This window comes from Oncorhynchus masou, chromosome 9, assembly GCF_036934945.1.
Source record: "Oncorhynchus masou masou isolate Uvic2021 chromosome 9, UVic_Omas_1.1, whole genome shotgun sequence".
Classification (NCBI taxonomy): domain Eukaryota; kingdom Metazoa; phylum Chordata; class Actinopteri; order Salmoniformes; family Salmonidae; genus Oncorhynchus; species Oncorhynchus masou.
The window spans coordinates 60,341,433-60,359,304 of record NC_088220.1 but is presented as its reverse complement, the minus strand read 5'-3'; the positions used below and the strand labels follow the sequence as shown (position 1 = coordinate 60,359,304).

At 46.2% G+C, this 17,872-nt stretch overlaps 1 pseudogene; it reads left to right on the top strand.

Annotated features, from left to right (window-relative positions):
- The first annotated feature begins 627 nt into the window (after nt 1-627).
- LOC135545048 (protocadherin-16-like) lies at nt 628-12,594 on the top strand (annotated as a pseudogene).
- Nucleotides 12,595-17,872: the final 5,278 nt, after the last annotated feature.

The following is a 17,872-nucleotide window of genomic DNA, read 5'->3' as shown; positions in this document are numbered from 1 at the left end:
TGACAGTTAACTGGCCCTTTATATGGGGAGCCCACAACATTCCAAACTGGCCATGTTTTTATAGTTCTGATTTTATGGGATACATGAGTGGTACAATGGCCATGTTGGTGTTATTTTCTCTGTTTGTCTTAAATCTCTCTAAGAAACACAACATGGTTTAGTTAATAAATACATAACAAACAATTTTAGCCTGCTGAAGCCTTGTTTAATTCCTATTCTCCCCTTTTGTCCAGTGTACGCCCGAGACGGTGGCATGCCTCCTAACTTTGCCCGGGCGTCAGTGAGGATCCGGATGTTGGATGAGAATGACAACGCCCCAACGTTCAGTAGACTGTACTACAGTTTGGAGGTGCCTGAGAACATGGAGGCTGTTGAGCTGTTCACCCTCAGAGCTACGGACCTGGACACTGGGGACAGCGGAGAGATGACCTACAAGATCACAGGTAAGATCCAACTATTTGTAGATCACAGGAATCCAATTGAATTTATCATTTACTGATCCATTGATCACAATTGTGAGATTTACCTTTCATATTCTGCATCTCTTTCCCGCCTCCTCCTCGCTTCCTTTTTCCTCATCTGTTTCTCCCACTTCCTCCCTCCCTCCTCTAGCAGGCGACCCATCAGGTGACTTCCGTGTGGACAGGAAGTCAGGTGTTCTCTCCACCTCCAGACCACTGGACAGGGAACGTAGGGCCAGGTACAGTCTGACAGTGACAGCCCTTGACGGGGGCTCTCCGGCCCTGAGCAGCACGGCCACAGTAGAGGTCACTCTCCTGGACGTCAACGACCACAGCCCCCAGTTCACCAGCCCCAGCTACACCACTGACCTCTCTGAGGATGCTCCTATTGGCTCCCTGGTGCTGGAGGTATCTGCTACTGACCTGGACCAAGGGTCTAACAGCCAGGTACACAGACTGAACTCATAGGCTTGCGTCCCAAATGGCACCCTAGTCCCTACATAGTGTACTACTTTTGATTAGAGCCCTATGACTCCTGAGCCCCCTTAAGGTTTGCCAAATGTAGCATAACACTTTTGCCACCCTTTATGACATTTTGCTAACAAAAGGAAGCCATTTATCTAGACCTTCAAAGGGTTAATGAAGGCTTCATTAAGCATTAAAAGTGATGTTACTTTTTGTAATCTAATCTAATCGACTGTGCTCTGTTCTCATCCCAGGTGCTGTACTTCCTGTCGCGCGGTTCCCAGGGCATGTTCATCATTGACCAGCACACGGGACATGTCATCACCGCCGCGCCACTCGACCGGGAACGAACCGCGTCGTACACTTTCGATGTCTGTGCCACAGACTCGTCCCCCACCAGCCCACGCAACTCCACCGCCACGGTCAATGTGTATGTACAGGACGTGAACGACAACGCTCCATTCTTCATCCAGGATCCCCTGGTTATCAACATCTCTGCCTCCAGGTAGGTAGCCTAGAGGTTAGCGAACAGGAAGTTTGTCAATTCGAATCCCATGTCTGACAAGGAAGAATCTGGTTGGAGTGGGCTTGCATCCGGAGGGTTTATCTGTACTGTTTTGTCTTTCACATGTCTTCTTTGTTGCGTGCCATCACCTGTTGTTGTGTGTCTTAGATGCCATCACCTGCTGGTGTGTGTCTTAGATGCCATCACCTGCTGGTGTGTGTCTTAGATGCCATCACCTGCTGTTGTGTGTCTTAGATGCCATCACCTGCTGTTGTGTGTCTTAGATGCCATCACCTACTGTTGTGTGTCTTAGATGCCATCACCTGCTGTTGTGTGTCTGAGATGCCATCATCTACTGTTGTGTGTCTTAGATGCCATCACCTGCTGTTGTGTGTCTTAGATGCCACCATCTAGTGTTGTGTGTCTTAGATGCCATCACCTGCTGTTGTGTGTCTTAGATGCCACCATCTACTGTTGGGTGTCTTAGATGCCATCACCTGCTGTTGTGCCCAGGTTTTAGTTGGACATCCATGTAGAGGATTTTAAAAATGAGAATGAAATTCTCCTTCTTCTTCTCCAGTGTCTCCTCCCACCGCGTCCTGGCCACCATGCGGGCGGAGGACCGTGACTTTGGGGCCAACGGCTCAGTGTTCTACCGCTTCGCCAGCCCTGTCCGGGGCTTCACCATTAACTCTCTGACCGGGGACATACAGGTGTTGTTTCATTATTCATCAGGGTATTTAAATAACCCCTGCAAGGGATGGCTTGCGTAGGGAGACTTCAGACGAAAATACTTTCTTTCATTCATTCATTCATTCATTCATTCATTCATTCATCCCAGGCTACAGAGAAGCTGCAGGGACTGACCCAGGGCCAGAGGACTCTGATTGTAGAGGCTATGGACCAGGGCAGCCCAGCCCAGTCCTCTCTAGGGGTGGTGGTCATCTACATCAGAGAACAGACCTACAGGGGGATCCGCTTCTCACGCCACGCTAGAGATGTCAGTCTGCAGGAGAACGCTGCCAAAGGTAGGAACAGGCCATGTTTACTTGATTCTGTTTTGTTGTGAGCCTGAGGTGAGCCTGATGTGTGTACACTGTAATTAATGTTTACAACACAATGTGATAGTGAGCTGTGTGTGTTTAGAACACAGTGTGATAGTGAGGTGTGTGTTTAGAACACTGTGATAGTGAGGTGTGTGTGTGTTTAGAACGCAATGTGATAGTGAGGTGTGTGTGTTTAGAACACAGTGTGATAGTGAGGTGTGTGTGTTTAGAACACAGTGTGATAGCGAGATGTGTGTGTTTAGAACACAGTGTGATAGTGAGGTGTGTGTCTTTAGAACACAGTGTGATAGTGAGGTGTGTGTGTTTAGAACACAGTGTCATAGTGAGGTGTGTGTCTTTAGAACACAGTGTGATAGTGAGGTGTGTGTCTTTAGAACACAGTGTGATAGTGAGGTGTGTGTGTTTAGAACACAGTGTGATAGTGAGGTGTGTGTGTTTAGAACACAGTGTGATAGCGAGGTGTGTGTGTTTAGAACACAGTGTGATAGCGAGGTGTGTGTGTTTAGAACACAGTGTGATAGTGAGGTGTGTGTGTTTAGAACACAGTGTGATAGCGAGGTGTGTGTGTTTAGAACACAGCGTGATAGTGAGGTGTGTGTCTTTAGAACACAGAGTGATAGTGAGGTGTGTGTCTTTAGAACACAGTGTGATAGCGAGGTGTGTGTGTTTAGAACACAGTGTGATAGTGAGGTGTGTGTGTATAGAACACAGTGTGATAGTGAGGTGTGTGTGTTTAGAACACAGTGTGATAGTGAGGTGTGTGTGTATAGAACACAGTGTGATAGTGAGGTGTGTGTGTATAGAACACAGGGTGATAGTGAGGTGTGTGTGTTTAGAACACAGTGTGATAGTGAGGTGTGTGTGTATAGAACACAGGGTGATAGTGAGGTGTGTGTCTTTAGAACGCAGGGTGATAGTGAGGTGTGTGTGTTTAGAACACAGGGTGATAGTGAGGTGTGTGTGTTTAGAACACAGGGTGATAGTGAGGTGTGTGTGTATAGAACACAGGGTGATAGCGAGGTGTGTGTGTTTAGAACACAGTGTGATAGTGAGGTGTGTGTGTTTAGAACACAGTGTGATAGTGAGGTGTGTGTGTTTAGAACACAGTGTGATAGTGAGGTGTGTGTGTATAGAACACAGGGTGATAGTGAGGTGTGTGTGTATAGAACACAGGGTGATAGTGAGGTGTGTGTGTATAGAACACAGGGTGATAGTGAGGTGTGTGTGTATAGAACACAGGGTGATAGTGAGGTGTGTGTGTATAGAACACAGGGTGATAGTGAGGTGTGTGTGTATAGAACACAGGGTGATAGTGAGGTGTGTGTGTATAGAACACAGGGTGATAGCGAGGTGTGTGTGTTTAGAACACAGTGTGATAGTGAGGTGTGTGTGTATAGAACACAGGGTGATAGTGAGGTGTGTGTGTATAGAACACAGGGTGATAGTGAGGTGTGTGTGTATAGAACACAGTGTGATAGTGAGGTGTGTGTGTATAGAACACAGGGTGATAGTGAGGTGTGTGTGTTTAGAACACAGGGTGATAGTGAGGTGTGTGTGTATAGAACACAGGGTGATAGTGAGGTGTGTGTGTATAGAACACAGGGTGATAGTGAGGTGTGTGTTGTCCTCCTCCAGGTACCGCCGTGGTGCAGACTCAGGCCCAGTACCCTGATGGATCCCGTAGTGGGATCAGTTACAGCATCTTCAGTGGCAACACCCTACTCTCCTTTGGAATCAGCTCCTCCACTGGTAAGCTGCTGGGGTGGGATATTATATAAAACCCATTTTGACAAAAAGTGCGTTAACACATTTTACACTCCACAAAACCCTCATAAGGAATAGGAGAAGGATGAATATCTATTGCCCAATTGGTTCTCAGCCCCTAGTTATTGTTCTAACCAGGTGAGATATGTCCTAGTTATTGATCTAACCAGGTGAGATCTGTCCTAGTTATTGTTGTAACCAGGTGAGATCTGTCCTTGTTATTGTTCTAACCAGGTGAGATCTGTCCTAGTTATTGTTCTAACCAGGTGAGATCTGTCCTTGTTATTGTTCTAACCAGGTGAGATATGTGCTTGTTATTGTTCTAACCAGGTGAGATCTGGGTACAGAGCTCCATAGGGCTGGATTATGAGGAGTCCCCTAGACTCCGCCTAGTGGTGAAGGCTGAAACTGCATCCTCCAGTTCCTTCATGGCGGTCAACCTGATCCTTCAGGACGTCAATGACAACCTCCCTCGCTTCCAGCTGCAGAACTATGTAGCCTACATACGAGAGGCACAGGGATATAATTTTCCTATCATACAGGTAGGTACACTAACGAGCATGCATGCGCACACACCACACACACACACACACACACACACACACACACACACACACACACACACACACACACACACACACACACACACACACACACACACACACACCTGTATCATGCTTGACTGTGGATGGAGTGTTAGGTTGTGGGCTAGAAGATGCTCAGACAGTAGAGAAGACCTGGAACGTTTCAGTGCTGCTGTGGTAGTTCTGAGAGGTGACAGTCTGTTCCTGTCCCTATAATGCAGTGTGTTTCCAACGTCCCTGTTGAGTATATATACTATGCTGTATGAAACCACGGCCATATAGAACCCTTTTATAAACTCTGGTTCCACTGTTCCAAGTCCCATATTCATTATCAGGTTCTGTTACTGTTCCACAGCTGTTGTAAATCTGTTCTTTGTTTTGATTGATTTCCTCTCTAACCTCTGATCCTGTGACTTCCTGTCTGTCCCCAGGTGTTGGCAGATTATTATTATTTTAGATATTTTTTTGTATTGCTTTCAAAAATAAAACAACATTCAAAACAATGAACAGCAAATGAAGGCTGAACAACAGCCAATGACAGAAAAATCTGTTTCCTACATGTTAAAACAGATTGGAAATGGCTAACCATAAACACAAGTACACTTTGATTTTAAGACAAAAGAAAACCAGTGATATCAGAAGACTGCTTTTTTTGTTTTGATTTTCTTTCTGACTTCCTGTCTGTCCGATGCAGGTGGTGGCTGATGACCTAGACCAGGGCCAGAATGGTCAGGTGACCTACAGCCTGAGGTCGTCGTCTCTCAGCGGCCTGTTCAAGATCGACTCGCTGACCGGAAGCATCACCACCGCCGCTATCATGGACCGAGAGATCTGGACACAAACCAAGTGAGGGGCAGGGCCTTGGGATGTGGTTGTGAGAGTGTGTGAGTGTATGTGTATGTGTGTGTTTGTTCACAATGGGCCTGACATGTGGTTTCCCTCAGTGGGCTAACCTTTGTTTTCAGTCTATAAATACTCTCCCTGACCCTGTACTCTCTCTATGTATTGGAATCTATATTTCTGTCATGCTCTTGGAAATAACAGGTTCTGATGTAAGACAGCAGGAGATGAAAGGTTATGAAACCTGAAACATAAAAGATACGAACTAAACTCCAACTGACAGCTTCTTTTTTCATTTTCATGGTATCAGGCTGGTTGTTACGGCGACGGACCGGGGCACACCACGATTGGCCGGCTCGGCGACCCTCACGGTGATCATCGTGGACCTCAATGACAACAGTCCTACAATCCCTCTGCCGCGTGAGATCAGAGTACCAGAGAGTAAGTCAATGACCCACAGGTCTCAACTGCAGACCCCCCCCCCATCAGACACTTCAGACAGGCTAAAGCAAAACACTCAAAGTATTGAGATGATTTGAAATACTGTATTTGAACCCAACTGACACCCTATTCACTATGTAGGGCACTACTTTTGACCAAGGGGTGTATATATCAAGAATCTCAGACATTTGAGACACAGTCAATTTAACAGTGAACCTTTAGTCCAGAGATCTTATCCCTGATCCTTACTCCTTCTCTCTCTAGCAGCACTCAGCAGTTCTCAGTGATAAAACTGACCTTTTTATGAGTCGTTCTGAAGCCAAGTTCCCCTCTGTTCATATCCTGCTGTACATCTGAAGTCTACTGTTTCTTGCATAAAATATCCAATTCAGAAAGAAAAGAAATCAGAAGTCTGCAATATATTCCTATTAAGCAACGTGATGTAATAGGATATGTTATGAGGTAGGAGCTAGTTCTAGGGCTATAATGTTGTTCCCATATAACAATCTCACAAGCCCTGTTTTCTCTCTCTCAATTCAATAGAAATTCAAGGTGCTTTATTGGCATGGGAAACATATGTTTACATGGGGTGGCAGGGGAGCCTAGTGGTTAGAGCGCTGGACTAGTAACCGGAAGGTTGCAAGTTCAAACCCCCGAGCCAACAAGGTACAATTCTGTCATTCTGCCCCTGAACAGGCAGTTAACCCACTGTTCCTAGGCTGTCATTGAAAATAAGAATTTGTTCTTAACTGACTTGCCTGGTTAAATAAATGTAAAATAAAAATAAACAAACATTGCCAAAGCAAGTGAAATAGATAATAAACACAAGTGAAACAAACAATACCATTTTTATTCTCTCTCTCTCTCCTCCCTTCCATCTCCCTCATTCTCTCTCCCTCCAATTTCCCCTCTCCCTCCAGACACTCTGGTTGGCTCGGTAATAACCCAGGTGACAGGAAATGACGTGGACTCAGGCCCCGCCCTGTCCTACACCCTCCACCTGGACCCGTCCTCCCAGGGCGTATTTGGGATCCACCGCTACGGGGGCGGGGTGTCTCTGACCGCCCCTCTGGACTACGAGGAGAGGACCTGGTACACGCTAACTGTCAGGGCTACTGACTCCAAACACCAGACTGAAGCTAACCTCACCATACTGGTGGAGGATGTCAATGATAACGCTCCTACGTTCACACAGGATCTTTACCAGGTAGTCTATCCTCTAACCGGCCTCCACTAGCCTTTGGAAGATCTGCGTTTGTGTTGGCAGGCATTTGTGTAATGATGCCATAAGAGACAATGAGAATTTGATCAGATTTAGCTGAATAATTTTATGTACATGCAGATCAATAATGATGCCATGTGTGTGTGTATGTATCGATCTATCAACATTTAGTTTACGAAGACAGATACCTGATACCATTAACCATTAACCTGCCTGTCCAACATGCCTTATTATTATTCTGGGTACATCCCTGAATACACCCGGTCATGTTTGTGTTTTCCAGATGACTCTGGCAGAGCACTCCCCAGCTGGCAGTGCAGTTGTCACTGTGACAGCCACGGACCGCGACTCTGGGGAGAACGGCCGCGTCACCTACAGAGTGATGTCATCAACCCGGGACATCTTCTACATCGACCCCAGCAATGGTACCCTGTTCATCACCCAGCAGGCAGAGTTTAACTCTGAAAACCCTTCTATTCTGGTGGTAATAGAGTCCAGAGACATGGGAACACCAGCCCTCTCCTCCATCGCTACTGTACAGGTCCAGGTGACTGACGTCAATGACAACGCGCCCGTCTTCCACCAATCAGAGTACAGAGCCACGGTGTCGGAGGACGGCCTTCCGGGCTCCACCATCCTGACCCTAGAGGCGACCGACGGCGACGCGTCACGCGACAACTGCGGCTTCGACTTCACTATAGCCAGCGGAAACTCAGGCAATGCCTTCCAAATCGAGAGCAGCGTACGCTTCCTGGAAGGACGAGGCTTCCAGACGGTAGGCAGCGTGGTATTGACCGGTGAGGGGCTTGACTTCGAGGCAGTGTCCAGTTACAACCTGACCGTGGTCGTGTCGGACCGTGGCGTGCCCCAGAGAAGCTCGGCTGTCTCTGCGCTGATCAGTGTGACGGATACTAACGACAACCCTCCGGCGTTCAGCAGGGCAGAGTACAGGTAATTTGGTACTTTGTTGTTTGTTAGATCTCCTTAATTCCTCTTTACATGTGTTTGCACTGGGGAACCAAATGTCATGTTTTAATGAAAAGCGATTGATAAAATCCCCTTGAACCCTGCAGTGTGGTGCTGAGTGAAGGAACAGCCGCAGGGACTGAAGTCCTCAGGCTGTCTGCAACAGACCCAGACTCCTCGGCAGTAGGGAAGGTCCAGTACCTGATCAGCTCTGGGGATGAGACGGGTATGTTCCAGGTAGACCGCTGGACCGGAGCCCTGAGGCTGCAGAGACCACTGGAAAATGAGAGACAGGTACCATGGAACTTCTGGCTTGGGATGTGCCCAAAATGGCACCCTATTTCCTATATAGTGCACTACTTTTTTAACAAGTCCTATGGGCCCAGGTCAAAACTAGTGCACTATATAGGAAATAGTTTGACATAGAAATAGATTGGATAAGTCGTTGGTTATCCACCTGTTTGTATATTCTGCTGCTGGCAATTCATTTCCCTTCAGTGATTAAGAAAGTATTAATCTCTCTCTTTATCTCTGCATCTCACTCTCTCTCTCTGCTGTCTCTCTCTCCCCTTGTCCCTCTCTTCCTCCTACTAGGCATCCCATGTGATCATTGTGCAGGCGTCAGATGGACAGGGTCACTATGCGCTGGCTCCAGTCACTGTGGAGGTGAAGGACATTAATGACAACAGACCTTACTTCCCCCTGCCTGTCCTCACCGCCAGCATCAGAGAGAACCAGCCTTACAACACCCTTGTCACCATGCTGCACGCCATCGACCAGGACACGGGAGTCTTTGGACAGCTGAGATACTACATGTTGGACAAGACTGGAGAGGGGAAAGATGCCTTCCTGGTCAACCAGACGTCAGGCGAGGTCCGGACTCGCTTCACTTTCGACTTTGAGAAAGTCAACTTGTTCAACTTTGTAGCTCTGGCCATGGACGCAGGGAACTTCTCTGCCACGGTGACTGTCCAGGTGTACGTGACAGGGGAGGATGAGTACGACCCTGTGTTCTCCGACCCAGAGTTCTCCTTCTTAGTTCCTGAGGGGTCGAAGAAGGGCCAGAGCATTGGTCAGGTGACAGCCAGAGACGAGGACGAGGGAGTGGACGGGATTGTTCTGTACTCCCTAGCTGACCCCTCGCCCTACTTCCAGGTCAATGCATCGACGGGCATGGTTTTCCTGAAGATGGACAGCCACGTCCATCATCTGAGCAGGTCCAAGAGGGAGGTCCGTGTGATGAACCTTGACCTGAAGGCCCACAGCCCTCTGGAGACATCCCGTGTGGCCACCGCTCGCCTCACCGTTGACGTAACACACACCTCCTTTGGCGTGGCATCGGACATGAACCTGCTGCTGGTCAGTGTGATCGCTGTGTCCCTGGGAGCCATCCTCATCCTCATCTTCATCGCCATGGCTCTGTTCTGTGTGAGACTGAGACGCCAGAGGAAGGAACAGCAGAGTCGCTGCAGACCTCCAGCCTCTCCCGGCCACGGCACCATGCTACACAAACTAGAGGAGACTAAAGTCACTGGCACCGACCGGAACGACCGCATCTACCACCAGGCCTTACCAGGGTACACTTCCGACCAAACGGGGAGTGGTGTGGGAGGGCCATACCCCCGCGGGGGCTCCCTGGACCCATCCCACTCCAGCGGGCGTGGCTCGGCGGAGGCGGCGGAAGACGATGAGATCCGGATGATCAACGAGTACCCCCGTGTCTCCTCCATCTCTTCGTCCATGCAGGAACACATCTCAGCCCGCGGGCCAGACTCTGGTATCCAGCAAGACGCTGACCAGCTGTCTGACGTCTCCTGTGAGCCCAACATGGACGCCAACCAGTGGTTCAAGGCCAAGAAGCTGGCCAGTCTCAGTGGGACTCTGCTGGCTGGCCAGGTGCCTGTCTACAGGGAAGATGGAGGAGGTTATCTGGGAGTAGGGAGGGGGCTGAACATCTCCCACCCTAAAGACTATGCCTTCCCAGTGGATGGTAAACCCGCTGTGGACGGCTCCCTCACAGCCATAGTGGCCAGTGACGAGGAGCTGAGGGGTAGTTATAACTGGGACTACCTGCTGGACTGGTGCCCACAGTTCCAGCCATTAGCAAGCGTCTTCACGGAGATAGCGAGGTTAAAGGATGAGACGGCCCCTCCTAACCCTCGCAGACCGCTCCAGCACAAAGCCAAGGTGGACCCCAAACCCCCTCGCATTGACCCCCCGCCCCTAATCACCTCCATAGCCCACCCCGGGGCGAAGACAGTCCCGGTCAAGCCTGCTCCCGTTAAGCCCTCTGTGGGGAGGTCCTCCTTCCCCCATCTGGCCTCCCTACGGAGGTCCCCCATCAGTCACGAGGGCTCCCCCTCCTCAGTAGCCATGTCCCCCAGCTTCTCCCCCTCCCTGTCCCCCCTGGCCGCCCGCTCCCCGGCCATCACACCTTCGGCGTCACCCAGGGCCCCTCAGCCTCCATGATCAGCACCACTGAACACAGCATGGAGCACAGTGAAGAGGCCGAGATGAGGATATAGACTATAGACTCACAGATGAGGATATAGACTCTGTAGACTGAGGAGGATATAGACTCTGTAGACTGAAATTAAGATATAGACTCTATTGACTAACAGATGAGGATATAGACTCTATTGACTCACAGATGAGGATATAGACTATCGACTCAAAGATGTGGATATAGACTCTATTGACTCACAGATGAGGATATAGACTATCACCTCACAGATGAGGATATAGACTCTATTGACTCACAGATGAGAATATAAACTCTATTGACTAACAGATGAGGATATAGACTCTATTGACTAGCAGATGAGGATATAGACTCTATTGACTAACAGATGAGGATATAGACTATTGGCTCACAGATGAGGATATAGACTGTAGACTGAGATGAGGATATAGACTCTGTAGACTCTGAGGTACTAGAGATTGGAAGACTGATACTGAGTTATTGTTCCTCAAAAGACAGAGGTGATGTATCAATTGACACCCTATTTAGGTTGCAGGGTGGTACCCCTCCTAATGTGTAATGGTCACAGTGTCTGGTGTCAATAGACTGGATCGTACAGTGTACCTTCCATTCTGGCCAGAACACAGAGTGTGATTAGTACTGTAGTTAAATAATGAAGTAACTCTCAAATGGACTCTCAAAGGTGGTAGCTGCATCATAAACTAATGGGACTCTCAAACTGAACCAGAATCAAAACTGAGGCGAAAATGGATGTTGCCTTTTCCTCTTCCCTCTATCCAATCAGTGTCAAGAGAACAAAACTACCCAGGATTTGCACATTCTAATGGGGAGCCATGATGTCAATATTCTGTAGAAGATATTTTTATACTGACTTTGGTTTCTGACTACAAATGGCACTAATTCTGTGCCAGAAGGCTGTTATAGCCTCAGAATATATTTCCATATGTGTATATTTCTAGCTATGTAACAGTATGTGTGAACTCTATGTTGGTTCTATTTTATGTACTTAACCATTGTGTTCTTGGAACGAAAAAAAGCTCTATATTTCTATTAGTGTGATTGATTGGGGGATATGCTGTCATTTCTTGTAAATATTTATTACGGAGGAGCAAAAAAAGAGCTTGCGTTGCTGGAAGAACATGATACCAGTATCAATACAGTGTTTGGTCAAGAAGCTTTCAAAAATCATCTGCTGAAGTGTTGGATCCCTCTCATACTAATTCAGTGTGCCATATGTGTGTCTCCCAAATGGCACCTATTGCCTATATGGTGCACTACCTGGTCAAAAGTAGTGCACTATAAAGGGAATAGGGTTCCATTGGGGATGTAAACAGTCTTTTGAGTCTTGTTTGAAAGGATCAGTCATGCATGTTCTCATGTCCTAAACACCTTCCTTTGTTTCTTCCTCTAGTCTAGTTGAGGTGAACTTGACACAGATTGATCGTGTCCTTTTTTTCAGGTGTCTTTGCTGTGATTTTAATCACGATGAGCCGTACAGGTCGACTTGGTATTCTAGTGGCATAGTAAGACCCAGACAAGGGCAGAAACACTCAGACACAGACGGGGGAGGTCAGAAACATCACAGAGACCAGCTGCAATACAACTACAAAGTTGCCAGCAATAGAACAAAGGAAAATAAAACACATGTCATGTATGTCAGCAGACAGGTCTAGTTGTTATTGTAGTGGTAGTGGAACCATCCAGACAGACAGGTCTAGTTGTTATTGTAGTGGTAGTGGAACCATCCAGACAGACAGGTCTAGTTGTTATTGTAGTGGTAGTGGAACCATCCAGACAGACAGGTCTAGTTGTTATTGTAGTGGTAGTGGAACCATCCAGACAGACAGGTCTAGTTGTTATTGTAGTGGTAGTGGAACCATCCAGACAGACAGGTCTAGTTGTTATTGTAGTGGTAGTGGAACCATCCAGACAGACAGGTCTAGTTGTTATTGTAGTGGTAGTGGAACCATCCAGACAGACAGGTCTAGTTGTTATTGTAGTGGTAGTGGAACCATCCGGACAGACAGGTCTAGTTGTTATTGTAGTGGTAGTCGAACCATCCAGACAGACAGGTCTAGTTGTTATTGTAGTGGTAGTGGAACCATCCAGACAGACAGGTCTAGTTGTTATTGTAGTGGCAGTTGAACCATCCAGACAGACAGGTCTAGTTGTTATTGTAGTGGTAGTCGAACCATCCAGACAGACAGGTCTAGTTGTTATTGTAGTGGTAGTGGAACCATCCAGACAGACAGGTCTAGTTGTTATTGTAGTGGTAGTGGAACCATCCAGACAGACAGGTCTAGTTGTTATTGTAGTGGTAGTGGAACCATCCAGACAGACAGGTCTAGTTGTTATTGTAGTGGTAGTGGAACCATCCAGACAGACAGGTCTAGTTGTTATTGTAGTGGTAGTGGAACCATCCAGACAGACAGGTCTAGTTGTTATTGTCGTGGTAGTGGAACCATCCAGACAGACAGGTCTAGTTGTTATTGTAGTGGTAGTGGAACCATCCAGACAGACAGGTCTAGTTGTTATTGTAGTGGTAGTGGAACCATCCAGACAGACAGGTCTAGTTGTTATTGTAGTGGTAGTGGAACCATCCAGACAGACAGGTCTAGTTGTTATTGTAGTGGTAGTGGAACCATCCAGACAGACAGGTCTAGTTGTTATTGTAGTGGTAGTGGAACCATCCAGACAGACAGGTCTAGTTGTTATTGTAGTGGTAGTGGAACCATCCAGACAGACAGGTCTAGTTGTTATTGTAGTGGCAGTTGAACCGTCCAGACAGACAAGTCTAGTTGTTATTGTAGTGGTAGTGGAACCATCCAGACAGACAGGTCTAGTTGTTATTGTTGTGGCAGTCGAACCATCCAGACAGACAGGTCTAGTTGTTATTGTAGTGGCAGTGGAACCATCCAGACAGACAGGTCTAGTTGTTATTGTAGTGGCAGTCGAACCATCCAGACAGACAGGTCTAGTTGTTATTGTAGTGGCAGTTGAACCGTCCAGACAGACAGAAGACAAAACAGCTGACATGAGGTTTGAGTAGGGGATGTGTGTGGCCTGTGAGGTTTGAAACCTCCCCAGGATTTTTTAACAAGTTGGTGCTGCTGAGTACGGTGGGGGATACCAAATAAAGTAAAAAAAACAGGTGATATATATCCAGACAGACAGGTCTATATTGTAGTGGCAGTGGAACCATATATATATATATATATATATCCATATATATAGTGACACAGCCAGTACACATTGTGGCGCAGCGCACCACTTACATTCTTTGTGGACATCCCTGAGGTTTGAGTAGGGGTTGTGTGTATACTTCTTGAGGTTTGAGTAGGGGTTGTGTGTACCTCTTGAGGTTTGAGTAGGGGTTGTGTGTGTCCGTCTGACAGACTGTAGCTCACTAAGTTCATCTTAGTATCGATGGGATTCTCTCCAGCATTCTGAACCAGGAGGAGCTCGTTGTGTTGCACATCGCCAGATTAATCTCTGAAATACTGCTTTTCAAATCACATGCAGGACTGAGACCAGAGCACTAACTAAAATGCTGTTGTTGCTTTTCAGTTTTCTCTTCTTCTCTCTCCTTCTTTGAGCTACAGTATCTTAAGTTATCAGTATTGTTAATTAACAGTATTGTTAGTTTTCACTAATAGTTAGGTGTAACTAGCTAATAACTAGTGTCTGACGATGCACCACTTCTTGGTACCAGAACATAACACCAATTTTGAGTCCCAAATGGCACCCTATTCCCTATATAGTGCACTACTTTTGACCAGGGCCGTATGGGGGTATTTTTCTCCGCAAAAGGAGTGCACTTCCCTATACATTAGTTCACTAAATAAGGAATAGGGTGTCATTTAGGACGCAACCCATGTAGACCTGTGTGACATTTTCCTTAATTTGTCACATTGGAGCTTCTTCCAGCCTGACAGTTTGTGAGTCTTCATGCCATTTTGAATTGTGAACATGTTAGTTGAAGAAACATTACCTTTATTGGCTCTGAGAATCTACAGTAATACCTTGAGACACAGACGCTATGTTCCAAATAGCACTTTATTCCCTATAGTGTGCTATAAAAGTAGTGCACCATGTAGAGAATAGGGTGCCATTTGGGACGCACAAACTCCAACTTAGAAACATTTAAAAAGTGTTTGTTAAGCCATGTTGAAGTGACCCTAAAACACAAGGCTATCTATGTTTGATATTAAGAAGCTGGGATATCATGTTGTTTTGAGCTTTTACTTTGTCCATTCACCAGTTTCTACAGTTTGTTATTTATACAATTTTACATCCTCTTTCTTACCAAACGTAGCCCATAGTATACATGTTCCCCCGAATGTCTACGCATATCATATATCTTTCCTGATGTGCCAGATGTTTTTTCTTCTTGTCAAAGTGCCTGATTAAAGTACTTATGTGAATACAATACAGTGTACTGTCTCTATCTCTCTTTTTCTGATTAACAAAGAGTGGTTGTTAAATATGAGGAGCAACTACATGACTAGATTAGAAAGAAGACCACTAACTGAGCGCTCTAGTGAATGAAGACCAGATGGGATGGGATAGTCGATAATGCATTGTTTATGACCAGGGCTGAATGTAAATGAGTGTGTCCCAAATAGCACCCTATCCCTTAAGTAGTGCACTACTTTTGACCAGGGCCCATAGGGGCCCATCTTTTTCTGGTCTAGTTACACACTAACCTCGTTATTAGGAGCAGTCAGTCCATGGAAATGAAGTGTCAGGGTTCTCCTCCAGACTGCATTCTGTTAGGGGAGGTGTATGGAGGCGAAGTCAACTGCAGGAGAGCGGAGTACATATAACAGGCGCTGTTCTAGCTAATAGGTACAGAATATTTCCTTAGAAAATATTACACCTAGTCTAAGTGTCCCACTGGGTTTAGAATGCTGATTTGCAATAGAGTAGAGAATAGTCTGATAAACGCTATAAGTAAGACGCAGGGAGTTTAAAATGTTTTTTAAAGTATCCCTATTTAGTGTATTAGCTTTTCCAGATCCTTACCAAATAATCTCATAAACTAAACATCTATATTCACATTCAGCTAATCATCACCTGCAGATGAGCCAGGTATGGTGAAGGTTTCTGAGGAGGCAGGTCCTATTTCAAAGACCTTCCATGTGTCACGTTCTGACCATCGTTCATGTGTGTTTTCCTTGTTTTAGTGTTGGTCAGGACGTGAGCTGGGTAGGCATTCTATGTTGTGTGTCTGGTTTGTCCATTTCTATGTTAGGCCTGATATGGTTCTCAATCAGAGGCAGGTGTTAGTCATTGTCTCTGATTGGGAACCATATTTAGGTAGCCTGTTTTGTGTTGGGTTTTGTGGGTAATTGTTCCTGTCTTTGTGTTTGTGGCACAAGATAGGACTGTTTTTTTTTCACGTTTCTTGTTTTGTAAATTGTAGTACTTTCATCTTTATTAAAGATGCACAAAACTAACCACGCTGCATTTTGGTCCGCCTCTCTTTCCCCCACAAGAAAACCATTACACCATGATGCCCAAACACAGTAGTCAGACCAGGCAATGGAGGACCACACCTACTCCAAAGGACCCATCACGTGTCATGACGACTGCACCATCCCCTGAGGTCACTGTCTGTTGCAGATGTTACATTGAAAGATGATGCAGACTCTTGTGTCTTGCATACAAGGTGTTGCCCCCACATCATCAACAACGCCGGTTGTAGACCAAATTCTGTTGAAACAACTGAAACTTCGACGGAACTTTGTTATAGCTGATTTATCAAGACTCTTCAAAAGGTCAGGTCAGTAAAACAGTGAAATTCTGGATAAATGTCATTGCTGAGCACACCAAGGATCTCATTCCATGGCTACCTCGTGAGACGATAAAGGCTACAATGCCGAATGTTTTTCAGGAGAATAATTCAAACACAACTTGTGTTATTGACTGCACAGAAAGTGTTCTCTCTAAAATATCTAGCTGCAACTGCTCCATCGGGAATGGTTATGTTCATTTCAGAGGCTTATGGTGGGAAATGTAGCGATGGGTTCATAACGCAGAACTCAGGGTTTCTCTACAATTTGCGTGCTGGAGATGAGGTGATGGGGGGCCGTGGACTTGCTCGAGGAAGGGAATGTACGCTTGGTCTTACCAACATTTACACACAAGTAATGCCAGTTGACAGATGAGCAGGTCACTCGCGCACGGCGCATTGCTAATGTCTGTATTCGTGTGGAACGAGTAATAAGGCATCTCAAGGTGTACAAGATTCTCTCCTAAACCGTACCTATAACAAAATTGTTATTCTGAGATTGTTATTTTGTTATTCTTATTTCTAGCAAATAGACACAATGTCTAACACAATCAACATGACTAACAACATGCACTGATCGTTTATTTATTCCAAAAATGTACATCACTTTATTCCTATTAATGAACTGCAAAACATTGTCAGCATTTGTAACATTTTGTTATTCCAACTGTTAGCTGTATTTGTTTACTCAGCTCGCACAACTGCCTGTACCAACTTGCCTATTTTAACTGGTTCTGTCCTATGACAGAATGGTACAAATGCTCATTTGCAAATTTTTGGGGGATCTGTGATGTTTCATTTGGGGACTCTTTTCGCTGTGCTGGCTGTTAGACACAGCTTCCTAGCATCATGCAGTAGCTGTGAAGCACTTTGGATCTTGGTTTCTTCCATCAATGTAGCTGCATGTACAGGGGTCATTTGTAGGCCTCATAATATTGTGCACTTCCTACAGGTTAGTGTTGTACTGTTTTCAGTGTGACACTGTGTTTGTGTGGGCTGAATCATGTTGCCTTGGGCCTGCCTTGCTGCTGCTGTCTACATCTGCTCTGTAACTTGGCTGAAGAAGACCATTTGTCTGGAGCCGAAATAGTGGGGCCATTACCGAGGAGTGTATGTGGCTTGTGAACTCTGTGTGGTTCCGAAAAAGTCGGGGGGAGATTGTGGAACGTTGATGGGCCTGGATATGTGTGGTGGGGTCTGAAGTGTTTATGTATGTATGCCAATGTATGTTTCACCTTCCTCAGTCCTACATTCTTCCTCACACCCAAGTTCCACTTCCTT